Raw genomic sequence first — 20,348 nt, 5'->3', positions numbered from 1 at the left:
ATCCTCCTAAATAGCCTGTGCCCAGTAGTAGTAGAATGGAAAACCGTTCCGCCACCTGTCACACTTCCAGAGCTAGAATACACATTTTGGCTGGGAGAGTAAACCAGTTTGGATCATTGGACAAATTCTTTCCTCTGGGTCCAGGAAAGACTAATACTGCTGACCACTTAGAAGGGATTAGCTATCAGGGAGTGTACACTGATAGATAGCAGAACAAAGGTCACCTTTAGATCTACCTCTTTTGACCTGGATATGCAAATGAGTGCTTCTTCTATTCATCCCCAGGACACTCCAAGACAGCTAGGCTGCCTCCCTCCCGATCCTCAGTAGGAGGGAAAACCAGTCTTTATTTTACCCTTTCAGGTAGCGGAGTGGCAAAAAAGATAAAGACAGGTCTTCCTGGTGGCAGTTTGGTCCCGCATCTTGAAACACAGGCTTCTGGATAATTTTACAGCAGGGCAAAAGGAGGTGGGGGAACTGCAGGAATTTTGGGCAGGAGAATTTCACACTATAAAATTGACTGAATCCCTAGAATCGAGCAAGGATAGTAAAGGTAAAGGACAAACTTTTCTGGAAGGTTGACTGACAAGAAGAAATGAACCCTCTCGGAGACAGACCTGTCTTGAGGTAAGTATACTCCGTTCTGGTCTGTCGTTCAGGACTGAGCAACCTCATTCCCTCTAACGTAGAACAATTTCGAACTGAATGTTCTTGATGTCCACAGTATAGACATGCACCCTTTCCACATCTTCTTTCATCTGCTTTAGATAATGACTTTCATATTTTGCAGACTTGAATGGGTTCCTCTTTATTTTTCGTGGTAGGCACCTTTTCTGTCTGAAATAGTACTGTAGTGTATATCCCCCACCACAGAGTTCTTCTTGTCAACTTTATTGCTGAGGATCAATGTGTAAAGGGGGATCGATGAATGCCATGGAAGTTGTGGGATGATTAGCGACCAAAGGTAATGCTTCTTTTAAATATTTGTGTAGGCCAGGTTTAAAGGCAACCATGGCTGCCTCATCCATTCAGCCTGCTTCTGTGGTAAGCTGTTGGAAGTGCGCAATATAGGTCAAAGCTCCTTGGAGCTTTGTCTCCAGGTAATGAGACCTGTGTGAGCAGACTGGGTTGTCTGTTGTTTTCTGAAGATAGCTTTAATCTGTTGAATGCACGAAGTATAATTCTACAATCATGACTCTTGTTCAAGCTTAATGGTGTAGCCCATATCATTTCATTTTTATTTAGATATGATCAAACAGATGCCACTTTCGTCTTATCTGTCTGGAAACATTGCATACATGTCAGAAAATGTGGTTACATTACGCCAGAAATGCCTGAAAGATGTTGGGTTTTCTGGGTGGGTGAAATATTCAGTTCCTCTGGTGGAATTTTAGTGGCTCTGCATTACTCTTGTAATGTGGAGTTATGACCAAATTCCGCCAAAACCCGCGTGGTAGAATGTTTTCTTCGTTCACGGCTTCAGAGTGGTAAGTTGGCATGTGCGCGCATGATTTGGTATCCCCTAGGCCAATTTCCAGTCGCTAGGAGGATACCTTATAAGATTTATTTAACATGGACTGTCGCAATTGTTTGCGGTCATAAGGCTGCTGCTCGAGTAGGAAATGTACTTGAGTGACCGCAAAATCAACTCGAGTAGCTGCACCCTCTCGCATACTGTGTGGTGCCATTCACACTGATATTTCACTGTGGAATGCTCTCCCTGCACTAAACCACGGCAAGAGCATCGCAACGTGCCTATTTCCGCATGTTGGTGGAACTCAGCGGGATCTTACTGAATTGTTATGTCACTCCACGGAATCCCACAGTCCAATCCCGTGAGTTCTGTCAACCCCAATTTAGGATCACCACTGAACTAATTGGGAGTAGGAAACCCCACTCTACCACTGTAAAAGTGGGATTATTCCCATCAGGTGAGAGATCAAGCTTGAATTACTTTCAGAAGCAGTAGTCGAGACAGAAGGAGGTGGCACTCCTAACTGATTATTTTTGTATAACAGGAAGGCTCCTTCCTGAAAAGCTGTTCCTAATTTTTCCTTTACTGACTTGTGTAATAGCCTATAACTGGTCCCCATCCAGAATCATTGTTTTGGGCCATTCAAATTATTAAGGTTCATGTGAGTCTGATTTCAACATGAGCCTGGCCGTTGTAAATGTCACCAATAAACAGCCAAACACCATGGACAATTCGGAGGAAAACTGGGAGGGGAGAGCGAGAGAAAGAGTGGCATTGATGTCTGTTCTGAGGCTAATGTACAGAGATCTCTCCCTTAGCACATCTCACTCTTAAATCCAGAGGAATAGCTTATTAAAAGAGTTCCTGCATAATGTACAGCAATTCACAGTTGGCATCCGTAATACCACAACTTCCACTAGTCCTGATGTAGTGATGATTGCAGAAGACCAGGAGATCTTCCCTACTACCGGGTGAAATACAGAGATACGGATGCCAGAAGCTGTAAGCGGGGGCAAACAAATGGAACACCTACCACCTGCCTAACAGAACAGGTATCGAAATGACCAAATAGAAGGCAACGGGTGTACAAAACAAATATGAGAAAAGTTGGATGCTTTGAAGAGATATTCATCAATCCTGTAGCTCAGTTTATATTACCCAAGTGTTGAACCAGTCTCTGTGTTGACAGGGATGCTTGACCTGGATAAAAAGTTTAGTCCTATGAATTCTGCTGTAGACATCGTTTGGGACATGACAGCTATCTCGTAGACAACCTCCTCGCAGATTTTTATGTTGTACTTTGCAAATAATGCTTTCCATTCTTATCTCTTTCTTTCATTCCTTTTCCCTTTGAACATATCTTTCAGACACATGTCCACAATGGATGCAAGCTCTCTATTTCTAAGTCCTGCAACAGATAAGGTGCTTTGGAAATGTTTTGCATAATACTCCCCCACCCTCCCCCCCAACACATCATCTCATGAAAACCACCCCCAAGTATCCATATAATTTAAATAGGCACAGTGTAGTCTTAACCAACAACCAGATACAATTGTTATTTCTGTTCCTCATTTTTAATTAAATGTCATGGGTTTTAATGTGTGTGTGTATAATGCATGTGTTATATTTAATGTGCAAATATTAAATTGGCAGCATATTTTTGAAGCTAATATCTTTTAAAGTATTCCACAGTCTTCCTCCTAAGTTGCACTGTAAATCAAGCATTCGTGTCAAGTCAAGTCAAGTCAAGAGATTTGTATAGCGCACTACATACCCAGAGGGTTTCAAGGCGCTTAGGAAGGGGAGGAGGATTATTTGTCAAATATCCACGTTTTAAGCTGCTTTCTGAATGCTAGGTGATTCTGGGTGAGGCGAAGGTAAGCGGGAAGTGAGTTCCATGTTTTAGCAGCCAGGAATGAGAAGGATCTGCCTCCCATGGTGGTCTTGTTGATGCGAGGTACAGTGGCGAAGGCTTGGCTGGAAGAGCGAAGTTGGCGGGAGGGGGTGTAGAAGGACAGTCGGGAGTTGAGGCAATCTGGTCCGATGTCGTAGAGTGATTTGTGTGCGTGGGTGAGCAGTCGGAAAGTGATCCTCTTATTGACGGGTAGCCAGTGGAGGTCTTTGAGGTGACCAGAGATGTGTTCGTTGCGTGGGATGTCTAATATAAGCCTGGCTGAGGCGTTTTGGATTCGTTGTAGTTTCTTCTGGAGTTTAGCGGTGGTACCTGCGTAGAGCCATTTTGATTAATGATTAGTACTTAATATTTCACTATCCTTGTGAATACATTTTTTTTGTTTATTCCTCGATTTTCGATTCTAAATCCACAAATTGATACCCCCGTTGATGAATTATGGAATAAGTGTTTTGGAAATATATGTCAAGATTGAAAACAATAAGGGTCCAATAGAAATGCATGTTCCCTTTGCATGCTCTCCTTATGTGCTAAGTTACTGATGCTTCTTTTACGAAATGTGTACCACTACCTCATGGGTAGTAGAAGTTAAAGTAGATTTATTAGTGAAATAATCCACTGTGGACCCTTTTGTGACTACATTTCTGCGGTATCTTGGCTTCCGACTGAAAAGAAAGTTACTTAAGTCTCTGTGCTTTGTGAAGACCCTCTGAACCCTACTTTCCTCATTGTGTCTCATGCTCTTTGGACCCTTTATTGCAACCTGTACTGTTCCAGGACCACGCCACTCCAGTCCCTTTCTTTTCTTTGGTTTCTCTAGCCCCTCTTCTCATTACACTGGCCCAGTTTTCGTGGCGTTGCCTTTGTTACATATTTATTTTCCTATCATTTGCTCTCTATCCGGCTTTACACAGAATTCAGTCAGTTCTGTTGAATTTGCATATCAGCTGATCCACAAATTGCCTGTAATAAAGCAGTAATCATCGTCCTCTGCTTGCATTTGTTGTTTGCAGTCTCCTCTCACCTGGTGACAGAGGCCCTATTTCTTTCTCGCAGGCCTTTCTCTTGCCTTTTCATCTGCGCTCTCATGTGACTCACGCCCTGTTATTACCGTGTGCTTTTATGTCCTCGAGTCTCTCTGATGTTCCCCCGAGCTGCTGTCATTTGGGAGATGACTGGTTGAAAGCCTCCATCAAGGCGTACATAGAAGTGGTTTGTATTATAGAACGGTAGACTCTGGGCCGCGCCATGTTGGGTGCTTCCAGCCAGTGCAGTACTTGTGTTGCTGTTGGTATTAAGTTGTGTGCTTGACTTTGGCAGAAGGTTGAAGACGGTTGCAGTCCAGGAGGGTGCTGTGGCTGTAGAATCAGGTAAGCCAAACCCTAGAGTGTTGTCAGAAGTAGGCAGACTTCCAGTCTGTGGTACGTACAGGAGTAGTGATGGGTTGCAGAGGCTAGGCGGGTCTGGCAGAATGTTTCTAAAATTAAGAGTTGATTTGGGCTGGCTTCTTGGGATGCACACCCTACTATCGCTTTTTATGCGTTTGTTGTAAAATTCTCACTGTTTGCTTTTGGGGTTTGGTCTTTTAGAATTATACATAAGTAATTAGCATTTTTAGAATGAGCTAAAGCGCAGACAAAAGGAATGTATTGTTGCTATACAAAAAACCTAAAATGTTAATGTGAGAGATGTACTGTATGTGTGGACTCGATAGTGAGGGCTGCTTGTGGAGATCTGTGGCTCGTACCTTGGCAGACTTTCTGCTCCCGGGTTGTACTCTGCTCCCAGGCGCTTAAGTGCAGGAGAGATCGTCTTGTAGTTTGCAAGCTGTCTGGCTTGATTTACCAACTGCCTTGGAACACAGCCCACCTTTTCTCAAAAGGGGCAGGCGTTCCACACTACCAATGTGGTGTCATTGTTGATCTTAGCCTCACTGCCAGATCCTACAGGTAAGGGAACAGGATCTTTTGCACCTTTTAGACTGAACCTCTTTGGTGCACGGATTCTTGTAGGCGGCTCCTCCTGGCCCTTCTGTTCCTGTCAACTCTTTGCTGCACTTGAGGTGAGGGGGTGAAAGTATGGAGATGCACGGGGGCTGGAACAATTTTCAGACTGGGGTTGCTCCCTTTAAGGTTATATTACTGAAGTCCGAGAGATTGTGAGAAGTCCAAGATTAACACATCAAATAAACAGTGTAGCAAGTGTGCCACGCCCATTCAACAGGAGAGCGGTAAAGGTGTGGTATGGAGCTGGTGGTGGATTGTGGAGCACTAGTTTAGTAGTGCACTGACATTTACCAACGACACATTTTCCGTTGAAATGGCCACTAAATTTGCATTGACATGCAGTTTTACTGGTCTATATATTGTGCTAAAACGATAATGTGTGGAAAGTGGTTTCCGTGAATATTTATCATTTGCGCATCACCAAGGAAAGTATCTTAATTTATTTTAAACCTAATAAAATCTTTGTTTCCCTCACACGTCAAAATTACAACAAAAGTGCTTTATTTGTGCTGTCTTAATTGCTGAAATGAATTGAAAAATGTGTATTTATTAATTTCCCAATTATTTAAGTATTTTGTGTCTGAAAAAAAACCTAAGATAGTCCAGTTGTTCCTTTGGTTTCATTTACACCAGTAGGATTATCACCTAGACTTTTACAAAAATCCTCTTACTTTGCAGTCGGAGAAATAAAAGTGCACCCCAGTCTCCAAATAAGCAGCAATGTGTCAGAAGTTCTAGCCTGAGATTTGACCTTTGTATTGAAAAGGGCAGCAAATGTGGCAGGGTGTAAACCGCATTTAAAGCCTCTTTATTGCTCATTCACCTTCTGAACTCCAGCATGATTATTTCTGAGGGCGCTGCAGCACCTCCAGCCCCCCAACTTCCAGCACCTGTGCTTTTATTTGAGGGGAGCTGCAGGCACAAGTCAGCCCTTGCTTCACTTGAAAGGTGTATGAGAGAGCCGGTGGGTGTGTGAGAGCTAGAGTCTTTGCGCTTATGAAGTGAGTAGTAAGACGACAGTTCTAGCTTTCTCTTGAGGTAAGAGGATAAAAGTAGGCAGGCAGGCAGGCGTGTATCCTTTTCCCAAGTGAGGTGAACTGTAATGGGCCAGGATTTCTTACCACCCTTGATGTGAGAGTCTGAGACCTTGGAGATGGAACCCATTCTGCACGTGAGGTGGAGGCTGAGACTAGATGGATAAGGTTCTTTACTACACTTACAATGGAAGTTTTGCTGCATTTGGGGGGAGCGGGAGGGAGTAGCCATATGTGGGGGGTCCTGTATTTGAAAAGGACAGTTGGTATTTGTGAGCGGGTTTCACTGCAAGGGTAGCGGAGTCCTTGCATTTCAGGTGAGAGGTTAAAAGTAAGGAAAGTGGGACGCTTGCTGCACAGTAAGCGATGTTCTGGGAGTAGAATGACTAGCTGCCCCCTTACCGCATCGAGGGTGAGCTCCTACTGCACTGGAATGGCCGAGAGCGCACATACTTTGATCTTCACTGCACTCTAGGTGAGCTTCGATAGAGAGCCTTTCCTGACCTTGAGAACTGAGGGGTGACCGCAGAAAGGGCGTTTTGTTCACTAGCATCAAGTGAGCAGCTGAGGAGAAGGCAAGTTTTGCACATGAAATGAAGAGAAATGTTTTCTCGTTGTCCGCCTCGGGACTAGTTTTGACATTTCAGTGTATTTAATCTATGTGAGCCTTGCATTGGCTCTGTATAAAGAAAGCAAATATTGGCTTTGGCTTTCGTGTAGTGAAACGCTTTTCATACACATTGCTTTGCCTTCGCCCCTTCTCCATTGGTTGGCTTGGACCACCTCCTTTAGCAATTTCTTAAGGATAATGTAGTTGAAATGTTGTGTTCGGCTCGAGGACTATTTAGGTCTCACTGTGACCTTGGCCTGTTAAATGTTTGTCTGCCTGCCCAAAGAGTGCTTCCATTGCAGTGTAGGAGCTGTGAAGCAATGTGTCCGAGTACTGCGAAGGATGCATGGTTGTGCTGCTGAAAGGGTTTCCACGCTCATTTTTAAGGTGCACCAGCAGCGATTTTGCATCTCACTGCGATTTTGCACCTAAATGCAACTGTAAACCTAAATGTTACACTTATGTCTGATGTGTGCTACATAATTGATATTACACCAAGGTTGATTTTGCTCCTAAATGTTACCCCCCCCCCCCCCATGCAACACAAAGGATCCTGCTTATTTGACACCTAAAAGTGACACCGAAATGTGATTTCTATTCTGGAATATTTTCTACAGTAATGCTTATTTTAAACCAAGGGTAGTTTTATTCCTCAATGTGATGTCCGCATAACGTGATGCCTTTCTCATGCTCACATTTTACATCTTACTACCAAATTTTCTTTGTCAAGAGTGACTTTACACGCAAATGTGATACTAAATGCCTGCCTCCTTTGTAAGAAGTCTTATTTTGAACCTAGCTGTCTTTGTGCATCTAACTGTGATTTCTACATCTAAATAGGTTCTTGCCCCTAAACATTTTTCCACTTGGAAAATGTCATCTGTGACAAATACCAAAGTCTTTGACAAGGCTAAGATAAAGCACTGGAGCAGCATTGAAAGACATGGCGGCTCACCATCACCCAACTCTTGATGAAGTCCAGTTATTCAGTTATTATTAGTGCAAGAATCACCGCCATTACAGTACAGCCAAGAGAAGTACACACTTCCTTCCGCACAATGCAGCCATTCCTTGGACCGCAGCCGTCCAAGCCTGCTCCCCTCATACCTGGAACACTTCCACTGCAGGCCCAAATGGTGGGCATCCTGCAGAGAGCCGCCCACTATAATTGTTCGACCTTTTACCCCCATCCTTTGGTTTTTCCAAAGAGTCACCCCAACACTGGCAGCTTTCTTCCTCCGTTTTGGGGTTATTGTTTATTTTCCCTGCTGGCAGGGGAATCTTCCTGGGTACGAAAGGGCTCCTAATGGAGTAAAGATTCTCACCTTGTGAAGGACAGGCTGGGCAAATAATTGTGCATCTGCAGAGCTACGGATAATCGACGCTTCTCCCACCTCTAAATTGAGCGAGGGGGAACCACATATTTGGCGGGGTATGAACTCTGCAGATTTTCAGTGGGGTTGCACCAAACCCTAAAACAGGTCCTTGAGCTCCACGTGCATACGCATTCACTCTTACCAAAGATTCTCATTTCTGTCTCTGACTTTAAAAGGCATCAAAGACTTCAACACGGAGTAGGACTTAAAGACCACGGTATAGGTTTAGGCATTGTCGAGGATTGATTACAGCAACTATGATGTGATTCCCAAACTACAACCTGCGCCCTCAAATCTGTCTCGCGCGCTGCTGTCCACCATGCCTCAGTCAGTCAGCTGCTGTTTTTATAACATCAGTCCTGTTCTCCTGGCCACACCTTGGCTACCTGACATGTCTGATGCAATTGCAATTTGCTAGTGTTGATTATAAAATATCACACACAGGCTTTGGCCACTTTCTGGTGCAATAAATGAACATCACAGGAGGTGTTTATTTGTTGGTTGCACAGTGCTGTGATCCTTCTGCAGACACTCGAGCTCTTCACCTCTGCACAATCTGCACAATCATCCTGAGCCTATGCAACAACATTCTGGAAGCCCCTTACCCCAATATTCCCCATATACATTTCCAATTTGCCGTATTAAAAAAGTGAACAACTTTGTTGGCTTGATAAACCCTCGTTCGTACCCTTGTTAAGCCTTGCCGTGCTACCTTATGACATTGGGATGCCCCTGTCCTGGCTGGGCTTCCACTACAGCTATTCACCTGTTTGTCACATGGGAGTGTAGGCTTTTACTTTTTAGGTCTCGCTGAGCCAGCGGGCATGCGCTGCTAACGAAACATTTAGTAAAGGAGTTTTCAGAGTGCAACTGCTGGCATAATGCTACAGTGCACGAGGCATAGAGCTACTGTGCACGAGGCGTGCACGCGTGCAAAGCAGCCATATGCCTCTCCGCCCCCCTGCCTTTCTTATCTCATTTACGAGCCGTCATGGCTCATTAACTGCTTTTGCGTGCCGCGCGATCGCACACAACTCCCTCCGCCTCTCTCCCCCGCTGCAGCCCCCATCTATGCATTCCGCCTCCTGGACCCACAGACGGGCTGCCCTCCGGTGAGGACATTTCCTTTACGCGTTTGACTCACTGCATAAACCACCGCAATGTCTTTGATTTCACAGCCTCTCTCTCCACAATAGCCCGCCTCACTCATCCAATTTTCACTGCCACTCTCGTCTGTTTAAATACAAGTTCTGGAGTCCACCTTTTTAGTTTGTGAGTCGTTTCAAATGCTGACTCAATGACTCTACAATCCGTGCCTCGTCTCAGTGCCTCACTGATCAGCCTGTGTCCAGTATTAGATCCCTCTTTATTAGTCTGTATGTTGTTTCAGAGCCTGACTTTGCAATCCGTGCCTTGTTTCAGAGCCCAGCTTTACTATCTGTGCTTGTTTCAGAACCGAGCTCAGCCGTCTATGCCTAGTTTCAGCCCCACTCTATCAGTCTGCGTTGTTTCAAAGTGTGTTCTTGTCCAGCATGTGCCTTGTTCTGATCCTGCCTCTGGAGTCTGTGTTCTACTCTGGCTCTGCCCGTTATGCTTCATTTCAGGGCCTGCATTGTCATTCAGTCCCTTGCTTCTGGCTCCGGCTCCAAAATGGGACACCTTCTGTCAAGGCATGGCTCTGATATTGTGCCTTGTTTTAGAACCCGATGCAGCTGCTTGTAGCTTATCACAGAGCCTAGGTCTACAACCCATGTCTTGTAATTAGAGCCTGAATCACTGTGGACTTTGCTTTGTTTCAGAGCCTGCATCAGTCCCGGCTTTGCTTCTCTTCAGAGCCTGCAGCAGTGTCGCCTTTGCTTTGTTTCAAAACCTGCAGCAGTGCAGACCATGCCTTGTTTCAGAGTCTGAATCAGTGTAGCCTTGCCTTTATTTGAGAGCCTGTGTCAGTGCAGCCTCTGCTTTCTTTTAGAACCTGTCAGTGCCGCCTTTGCTTTGTTTCAGAGTCTACATTTGTGCAGCTTTTGCTTTGTTTCGGAATCTGCATCAGGGTAAACTTTGCCTTGTTTTTTTTCTCCTGTGCCGCTTGTTAGGTTAGTTAGCGAGTTAACCATGCTGCCACAGTCATCCCCCCCCCCCCCTGCGCGTTCACCCCTACAGGCAGTGCGTGCCTACTGGCTCTGCTTCAGTCTCACGCGAGCACTGGCTCTGCCCCGCCTCACGTAGCACCGACTCAAGGGCATTCAATGCTAATGCACTTTATCCCCCTCGCCACCCCCGCCGCCTGCGCGTCTTCTCTAAGTGGATTAACATTTCTGGGGATTGTGGTTAATTGTGTTTTTACCTTGGCCTATTGCGGGGCTCCCGTGTCTTGCACCTGCCCCCGCGCCAAGTGCCCTGGGCAGGCCTGAGGGGGTCATGCTAAAAGGAGACCCCCCTCTCCCCATCAGGTCACAGCCAGTCCTGGCGAGGCTCACACATCTACCTTGTGCGTCACTCAACAGCTGGTGTGCCTGGCTGCCACAAGCGCGCTGCATTCTGGGACTTGAAGTTCACCTTGTAATATGCTGCACTTAGCGCACTGCTGTCGGTTCAAAGGTCATGTGAGGGTGTGGGGCGTGGCATCCATGGGCACCATCTTGTGTATTTGTTGAGGGCAGGGGAGGGGGTCAACGTGTTAGTTTAGTGCCGGGGTCTCCAACCGGTCGATCGCGAGCTACCGGTAGCTCTCGGAGACCCCGGGAGTAGCTCTTGTAGCCCTTCAGTAGTATTTGGTGGTATTTTGGGCTATTAGCCTTTCTGGCTCCATTTGCCCGCCCTCACCCAAACCAGCTGCTCGGATTGGAGCAAAGCTGGGGTGGGGTGGGGGGGCGAAGAGGATGACGCTCCTCTCCTGGAACTGCAGACTCCTCTCGTGAGAGTCTGACTCTTGTGACGTCTCCTGGCGTTGGAAGGCACGTCTCCTGGCTGCTTCTGGTGGTGGAAGTCACGTAGGAGACGTGACTTCCACCGCCAGAAGCAGCCAGGAGACGTGCCTTCCAACACCAGGAGACGTGCCTTCCACCGCAGGTAAGCTCAATGGTGGAATTAGGCATGCCGTGGGAGAGATGGCTGACAAGGCGTCAGAGCGCCGGTTAGGAAGGAAAAACGAGTGGAACAGAGGGAAGAAAGGCACAAAAAAACGAGTGGAACAGAGGGCAGAAGGGCACAAAAAATGAAGCAAAAACGAGTGGAACCGAGAACAGAAAGGCACAAAAAACAAGTGGAGCAGAGGGCAGAAAGGCACAAAAAACGCGTGGAACAGAGGGCAGAAGGGCACAAAAAACGAAGCAAAAACAAGTGGAACGGAGGGCAGAAAGGCACAAAAAAACGAGTGGGGCAGAAGAGCATAAAAAACGAAGCAAAAACGAGTGGAACAGAGGGCAGAAAGGCACGGAAAAAAAACGAGTGGAACAGAGGGCACAAAGGCACAAAAAACGAAGCAAAAACGAGTGGAACAGAGGGCAGAAAGGAACAAAAAATTAGTGGAACAGAGGGCAGAAGGGCACAAAAAACGAAGCAAAAACTAGTGGAACGGAGGGCAGAAAGGCACTAAAAACGAGTGGATCAGAGGGCAGAAAGGCACAAAAAACGAGTGGAATAGAGGGCATAAAGGCACAAAAAACGAAGGAAAAACGAGTGGAACAGAGGGCAGAAAGGCACAAAAAACGAAGGAAAAACGAGTGGAACAGAGGGCAGAAAGGCACAAAAAACGAAGCAAAAACGAGTGGAACAAAGGGCAGAAAGGCACAAAAAACGAGTGAAGCAGAGGGCAGAAAGGCACAAAAAACGCGTGGAACAGAGGGCAGAAGGGCACAAAAAACGAAGGAAAACGAGTGGAACAGAGAGCAGAAAGGCACAAAAAAACGAGTGGGACAGAGGGCAGAAGGGCACAAAATACGAAGCAAAAACAAGTGGAACAGAGGGCAGAAAGGCACAAAAAACGAGTGGGGCAGAGGGCAGAAGAGCACAAAAACGAAGCAAAAACGAGTGGAACAGAGGGCAGAAAGGCACGAAAAACGAGTGGAACAAAGGGCTGAAAGGCACAAAAAACGAGGGGAAAACGAGTGGAACAGAGGGCAGAAAGGAACAAAAAATTAGTGGAACAGAGGGCAGAAGGGCACAAAAAAACGAAGGAAAAATGAGTGGAACAGAGGGCAGAAAGGCACGAAAAACGAGTGGAACAAAGGGAGAAAGGCACAAAAAACAAGGAGAAAACAAGTGATAAAGATGGCAGAAAGGCATAAAAAACAAGGGAAAAACGAGTGGCACAGAGGGCAGAAAGGCACAAAAAATGAGTGGAGCAGAGGGCAGAAGGACACAAAAAACGAAGCAAAAACAAGTGGAACAGAGGGCAGAAAGGCACAAAAAACGAGTGGAACAGAAGGCAAAAGGGGCACAAAAACAAGGGAAAAACGAGTGGCACAGAGGGCAGACGGGCACAAAAAACGAATGACACAGAGGCAAAATACAGAATACAGAAATATTGAGGCAGCTAAGAACAGAAGGCAGAATGGGCAGAGAGGCACGGGGGCAGCGAGGGGAACAGAATGGAAAACCGGGCAGAGACACGGGTCAGCGAGGGTACAGAAAGAAAGACGGTGCAGAGAGAGCATGGGGACAGCGAGGGGAACAGAGGGAAGAAAAAGGGGCACAGACCACGTACAGGCAGCGGAGGAAGACAGACAACAGCAGTCACCGACACAACAATGATAATACAGGAAATAAAATAAAAGCAATAAAACGTATTTTGTTCAAACCACAGTATGGGCTCTGATGAAATTAGGCTTAAAGTCAATGAAACTGGGCGTGGGGGGGTCTCTCGTGAAAATGCGCGAGTTGCTTTGGGTTCAGTAGCTCACGACGATTTTCACTGGCCAGAAGTAGCTCTGACTACACAAAAGGTTGGAGACCCCTGGTTTAGTGGGTGAAGTAAGTGTGGCCTCCCTTAATTTAATCAGTTAAGTGTTGCAAGTTAAACGTTTTCATCATGGTGTGTATAGTATCAAAACTCACCTTTGTACGAGTTTGTAAGACTGAAGGGGGGCCCACGGGGTTGAGGGGGGATAATGCACTCTGAAAACATTTCACACTAAGGGTGTGACAAAGAGCGGTCTTACTCCTTCCTACAGGTAGTGTGAGCAGCTGTGTCAAAGTTGATCATTTATCTGATCTATTTACGCCGTTTACAGAGCACTGCGCTTGTCAACAAGTGTGTCTTGGCCAGGAGCGTAGTTTCAGTGAGTGCAGCAGCTGCAGTGGCACCAGGGCCCCACTGAACCCTGATTATTGTTGTATTTTATAATTCAAGCAGCATTCTCTTCCTTGCAGTAGGTAGCAGGACACAATTTCTACACCTCTGACCTTGTTTTTTAAATTAATTAATTAATTTATTTATAAAGTTTTATATATCGCGAACAAGATCCCGAGGGATATCAGAGCGCTTTACAATAGGATGAGAGTAAGGACATAGATGCAAAATCAACATCCAGTAGGAGTAGAAAAACGGAATGATCGCATATTCAGGGACAGTTGCACAAAAAAAGAACAATAACAAATGATAGTCCAATGGAAGTAAGAACAATGTCTTCGAGCAGGTGTGCCTAGCCCAATTAGGGTAAGAATTTATTCATAAAGAATTTGATGTTGATGCAGAACCCTCTGATATGTTTTTGTGGTTTAGCGGCATACATGTTAGTGTAGTGCCTACAACCTAAAAGCATAAACGTTGTTAGTAAACAGTGAGCAGAGAAAAAAGGACACATTTTGCTAAGTTTGAAAAATTAACAAAGATATTTACTTAGGGCCAGATGTATCAAAGGGTTGTACCCATTCTGTGTCTATGGGAAAATGTGTTCATACATATGGCCCATAGATGCTAATGTTGTGTAGCAGGAAGGTGTCTCACATATGCGCAGACATTACCAATATGTGTCCCGTATGGACAGTGCTTTAAATGGAGATATAGAAGTGCAGGTACTCCATATTTAGAGTACCTATTCGCTCCTGAGAAGGGCCGGTAATCTTCCATTAAATGTATTGCAGCAGTGCTTATGTGTTCAACATTATCACTGTTCCTCTGAGACAGTACAGCTCCAAGACCCCTCCCTCAGTCAGCAGTATTGGCAATAAGAACATTCTGAGTGTCAAACCGTTGTAGGGGGATGGTACTGCAAGAAGTTTTGTATGCTGTCAAAACAATGTTGATGAATATCGTCCCAAACAAATGTTTCTTACATTTGTTCAATAACTGTCTAATTTAAAATGTTTTGGTTGCAAATTCAGCATTCCTAAAAAATTATCTCCCATCCTCCTTCAAGCAAGGAGAGTTCAGTTTCAGTTTATTGTTATTAGTTAATAAAAACTGTTTAAAAAGCAAGGAGAAGAAACATCGCTGTTGGCTTCCACTAATTCCTTCTTTGGAAAAATGCTCCTCTCTCTGATCTCATGTCCCAGATAAGTTACTGAATTCATAGCAAATTTAAATTTCTTAAATTTTACAGTGAGGCCTTTAGGACGTTCTTTAGTCTGGATGCTGTCTAGGCTCTTGAACAATTGATACATCAAATGCTGAAAACAGTGCCGGCAGACGCCATGCCAAAGGGCATGCAAGTAAACTGAAAGCAACCATAAGGAGTGATAAATGTAGTAAGGCGTTTACTATCCGGATGCAATGTAATCGGATGGTATGCCAATGCTGGGTCCAAGGTGGTGACCCACTTAACTCCCTTCCAGTGGCGTAACGAAACTTGAGGGGGCCCCCCTGCAAACTACATGGAGGGGGCCCCCCTCCCATCCTCAGTGCCAGCCTAGACCGCTCAGGTCAGCGACCCGCCATTCTGCAGGGGATGCGGGGCGGTTGTTACGCCACTGTCACCAATACAGCATTTATAAGTAACACAGGATGGTGGAGTTAAAGGTTGGGCTTAGTCTGCCAGCAGGCTATCATAGGTGGTGGTCCATTTCTTACAGGGTCTCTGCCATCAGTACGCCGGGGAAGTTTGCCCAAGTTTAGGTGGGTTTCCTGATGCAGACTCCTGTCATGATATACAACATCGGGCCCACTCATCGTTGAGTTTTGACAAAAGTGCATCCACTGCTCCTTCTCGTTTCCGTTTTAAAACATTAGACAAAGCGACAATGCAGTATTTCAAAAGCAGATGTAACTACAAAGAGCACATTTTCATAATACATTTTTATTAGTAGACAATAGCAATCTTAAGAGGCATTGCATAGCTTCATACATACTGTGACCCCAATTCCTTCACAGTCTCTCTCTCTCTCTCTCTCTCTCTCTCTCTCTCTCTCTCTCTCTCTCTCTCTCTCAATGAGTCAGACTCTCTTGCTCAGTCAGTCAGTCAGTCTCTTTGTCTCTCTGTCATTCAGTCTCTCTCAGTCAGTCAGTCTGTCAGTTTCTCTCTCTCTCTCTGTCAGTCTCTCTATCTCTCTGTCAGTTTCTCAGCCAGTCTGTCTCTCCGTCAGTATTCAGACTCCGTGTCAGTCAGTCTCCACTCTCTCTCCACGCTCTCTTCTCTCTCTCTCCTCTCTCCACTCTCTCACTCTTTCCACTCTCTCACTCTTTCCACTCTCTCTCTCCACTCTCTCTCTCTCCACTCTCTCTCGCTCTCCACTCTCTCTCGCTCTCCACTCTCTCTCGCTCTCCACTCTCTCTCGCTCTCCACTCACTCTCTCCACTCAGTCTCTCTCCACTCTCTCTCTCTCCACTCTCTCTCTCTCCACTCTATCTCTCTCCACTCTCTCTCTCTCCACTCTCTCTCTCTCCACTCTCTCTCTCTCCACTCTCTCTCCACTCTCTCTCTCTCCACTCACTCTCTCTCCACTCTCTCTCTACTCTCTTGACTCTCTCTCTACACTCTCTCTCCACTCTCTCCACTGTCTCTCTCTACACTCACTCCACTCTCTCTACACTCACTCCTCTCTCTCCACCCTCGCTCTCCACTCTCGCTCTCCACTCTCCCCTCTCTCTCCACCCTCTCTCTCTACTCTCTCTCTCCCTCTCTCCACTCTCTCTCTCGCTCCACTCTCTCTCTCGCTCCACTCCCTCTCTCGCTCCACTCCCTCTCTCTCTCGCTCCCCTCTCTCTCTCTCGCTCCACTCTCTCTCTCGCTCTACTCTCTCTCTCACTCCACTCTCTCTCTCACTCCACTCTCTCTCACAAAGTAGTGTGCGTTGCCATGGGTGTCCGCAGAAATGTTTCCAGGGGGGGGGGGGCTAATTTTGTACTTCATCACCATCCCCCTTGCACTCTTCTCCCCTTTGCCTTGCACCCTACTCGCCCTCTACCTTGCACCCTTCTCCCCTCTGCCTTGCACCCTTCTCCCCTCTGCCTTGCACCCTTCTCCCCTCTGCCTTGCACCCTTCTCCTCTCTACCTTGCACCCTTCTCCCTTCCGCCTTGCACCCTTCTCCTCTCTGCCTTGCACCCTTCTCCTCTCTGCCTTGCACCCTTCTCCTCTCTGCCTTGCACCCTTCTCCCCTCTGCCTTGCACCCTTCTCCCCTCTGCCTTGCACCCTTCTCCCCTCTGCCTTGCACCCTTCTCCCCTCTGCCTTGCACCCTTCTCCCCTCTGCCTTGCACCCTTCTCCTCTCTGCCTTGCGCCCTTCTCCTCCCCGCCTTGTACCCTTCTCCTCCCCGCCTTGCACCCTTCTCCTCTCCGCCTTGCATCCTTCTCCTCTCTACCTTGCACCATTCTCCTCTCTACCTTGCACCCTTCTCCCCTCTGCCTTGCACCATTTTCGGCCCCCCCCATGGCCCCCCTGCGGATGCCCACATGGTGCTTCTAACAAGAGTGCTTACCTGAGGGCACCATTTTGCTGCCTCATCCCTTCTCATATGAGCTTTGCCCTGGAGAATGCTCTCTCTGGGGGCCCCACTCCCACCCTTGTCCTGGTCCCGAGCAGTGCTCTATGCTGCCTCCTGCTCTCTCTCTAGGGCCCCCACCATGTCCTTGTCAGCAGAGCTGCCAAGGTTTCAGGTTGCTATGTGTGACATTATTATAATGTCAGTGTAACTTTGAGTGACATTCCAACAACTATGAGTGACACTTTCTCCAGAACAAAATCAAGAAATGGAAACGATGGAAACAAATAAATATTAGGAAATGACACCCATTAGAGCAACAATAAACTCTAAGAAGATGTTATAATGGCCAGAAAGCACCAGAAATGGAAGGGCACACACACAGGTAGGGGTCACAATTCGGCGGCAAAGTGTAATTTTTTTCAAAATTGAGCAATTTAATAAAAATCAATTTGCTGATTACAGTACGGAGTCACCAGCTATCATTAACCTGTGGCTAAGAGAGTAAGTAGCATGGCTATTCTGAGCACATAACATTACAGTACAATGAGGCATGCTTGGGAGGGGGTTAGGACACGCCCCAGGAGAAAAGGCTGACTGAGGTACACATAGCCTACCTATGAGGTTGTATTGTTTAAAAAGGACATTTTAGGGGACACGGACTTGCAGTAATAAATCCAAAGTTCATCGTCCGACACAGTTTGCAGGGCTCTTTGTGAACTTGCCTTGCCACCTTGCACTAACCCTTGGCTAGAATCGTAGACCTGCTCTTCATCTCTCCCACGGAAGCACCAAAATTAAATATGCCTGCAATGATCATCCCCGAGCCAGAACCCCTCTTTGCACCTGGCTGGGAATAACCCCTGCAATTAGGCCCTACGTCGCTCCCCACTCCTGGCTGTGCACCACTGAATGCTGCTGGTGCCTGTCCTGGGGAGCTGCGGCGCACGACTGCTGCTGTGCCTGTCCTAAGTTATTCGGCCTCATGGAAGCCATAACGAAGGGACTGGCACTTGCTAAAACAGTATTAAAATAAATATGTTGCACACCAAAATAACATTATTTTGATAGTGTAAGTGACTGTTATGGTGAGTTCACTTACAGTTGACAGTTCGTCTTCGCCCTCTTCTCTTCCCAGGCTAAGGCAGCGCCGTGACTCTGCACCGGGTGACGACAGCCCCACAGCCTCGCGTGAGGGTCTCCACTGTAAACACGCACCTGGCTGTGGAGCCACTGATCCCACCTGACAGAGGAGCGGCTGATGCCCAGGACAGGTCCTCCGTCTGGCAAAGGACTCGTTGATGCTCATTCGGAGCCCTTCGCCCATTGCATCCTGTAAGCAGCTGCTCCTCCGGCAGAAGTACCGCCGGTGCCCTGTCCGTGCCAGCCCTCTGACTGCACAGCACCGGTTTCCCGCCGGAGCGCCTCACCTGAGAGAAGAGACATTGCCTCAAGTGCAGCAAGTGCAGGAGCCGTCGTCTCGCACGTGACCCCTTCAAGTGCCAACAGGACGACGGCGCCAGTAAAGGCCTTTCCTCGCCGTCCCACATGGCCAGTTGCGCATGGTATGGCATGGACACTTACTGGCTGTACTTAGTACTTCACGGACACGGACACCCGAACTTACACACGTCTTCAGGGGTACACGTGACGTCACGTCCTCCGCTCCGACCTCAAATTGCAATTTGCAAGCGTTCACTTCCACCTCACACAACCTGAACCGGCACCGGTGGGCACAGAGTGACTGTCAGACATCCAACGCCGCGCGGCGTACCAGTGCCACTCTCATGATCTCCCTCGGCCTCCCCCAGCCTATTACAATACCAACCCCTGGTCCTTTGGAGTGCGGGGAATGAGATTTTGATATCAATTTATGATCCAATTAATTACTTATCTCATTCATCTATTTTGGACCGCTAGTATCTGTCATTGAGTAAAAGACAACCCCCGCATAGTTTAGACAAACCCCATGAATTGACGCCACTCGGAAGAACCACTTACAACTGATAAAGTTTGAAAGTTTTATATAAAAGTCAAATTTAAATGCGAGTTACAATTCTCTCGGAATCAAAGTATACAAAAGAATACAAAATCAATTCCAATATCATCAATTTAAAGCTTCGATGTGAAGTGGTTCCCTTGCGTCATCTACAGAAAGAGAAAAGTATCAAGTGAAATCTGTCCCTACTCTATACTAAGTGACATCCCTACTTCGCAAGTTCCTAACCTAAAAAGGTGTCAGCAGTTTGACTCCTCAAAGAAGTTCAAACTCTCTTAGCCTCTAAAGGTAACTTAAGTTTAAGAAGCAGTACCCTTGCTGCCTACCCATCCGCTCTTCTAAGGGTCCTCGGCCTACTGCTCTCTTACGCTCTGGTCTTTCTCAGCGCATCTGCTCAAGTCATCTACCCTTGCCCTTCTCTCTTGAGCAATTCCCTTGCTGTTCCTAATCTCCAATTGCTACCTCCTCCCCGGGGTGCTGTCCCTAAAATACACAATCCCAGTGTGGGTGGAACGCCCCTTGACGCCCACCACGGACTTTCCCCGATGATGTCAGCTTCTAGCTTCGTCCATTGCTTCATCTCTTTCGCCGTCCGCTAAGTTGACCTTTCTTCTTTAGATGTCATCTTCATCTTCTTATTGGCGACTTCAACTGACGCTTTCAAATCAAGAGTCATATGAACTTAAACAAGACTTTAACTTACAACTGAAATTCTTTGACCCTTCTAGGTCCTGTGAATGGTCATTCAAAACAAGTCTCAAATTCCAAGCGCTTCTTATCACGTTCAGGTCATAAACCTCGTCCAGCGTTGTCACCTTAAATCTAACAAGTGCTAGACTTCTTGGCTCTCATGTTCACAGCAAGGCTATTCACGACTCCTGTGAGCCCACTAAATTATATACAGCGGACTACACTCCTGTGAACCCTTGGTCAGTCAGGTTAAAATCACAAATGACCTAAACCTTTCTAACATTCTTAAAAAAAGCCTTCTACACAGTGTAACCTTTAACACACATTTATATATTCGTATTTAACAAATCCTTTACATAGAATATAAGTGAATGCATCATCATAGAATACA

At 46.6% G+C, this 20,348-nt stretch overlaps 1 protein-coding gene across 3 annotated transcripts in view; it reads left to right on the top strand.

The window, feature by feature from the left end:
- Positions 1 to 20,348, top strand: part of LOC147702609 (proton-coupled amino acid transporter 1-like) — a 494,150-nt gene that overhangs the window by 59,801 nt on the left and 414,001 nt on the right. Inside the window, exon 1 of one of the 3 annotated variants that reach the window (XM_086931277.1) lies at positions 4,389 to 4,598. The exons of 1 other annotated variant lie outside the window; for it this stretch is intronic. The gene's annotated coding sequence lies outside the window, so the exon portion shown is untranslated. Of the gene's footprint in view, positions 1 to 4,388; positions 4,757 to 20,348 lie in introns of those variants that run through there. One more of the 3 variants, XM_086931276.1, reaches the window with a different exon arrangement.

Source organism: Lissotriton vulgaris, chromosome 7 (genome assembly GCF_964263255.1).
Source record: "Lissotriton vulgaris chromosome 7, aLisVul1.2, whole genome shotgun sequence".
Lineage (NCBI taxonomy): Eukaryota > Metazoa > Chordata > Amphibia > Caudata > Salamandridae > Lissotriton > Lissotriton vulgaris.
The sequence above is the reverse complement of the archived record's forward strand: the minus strand, read 5'-3'. Positions and strand labels throughout refer to the sequence as shown.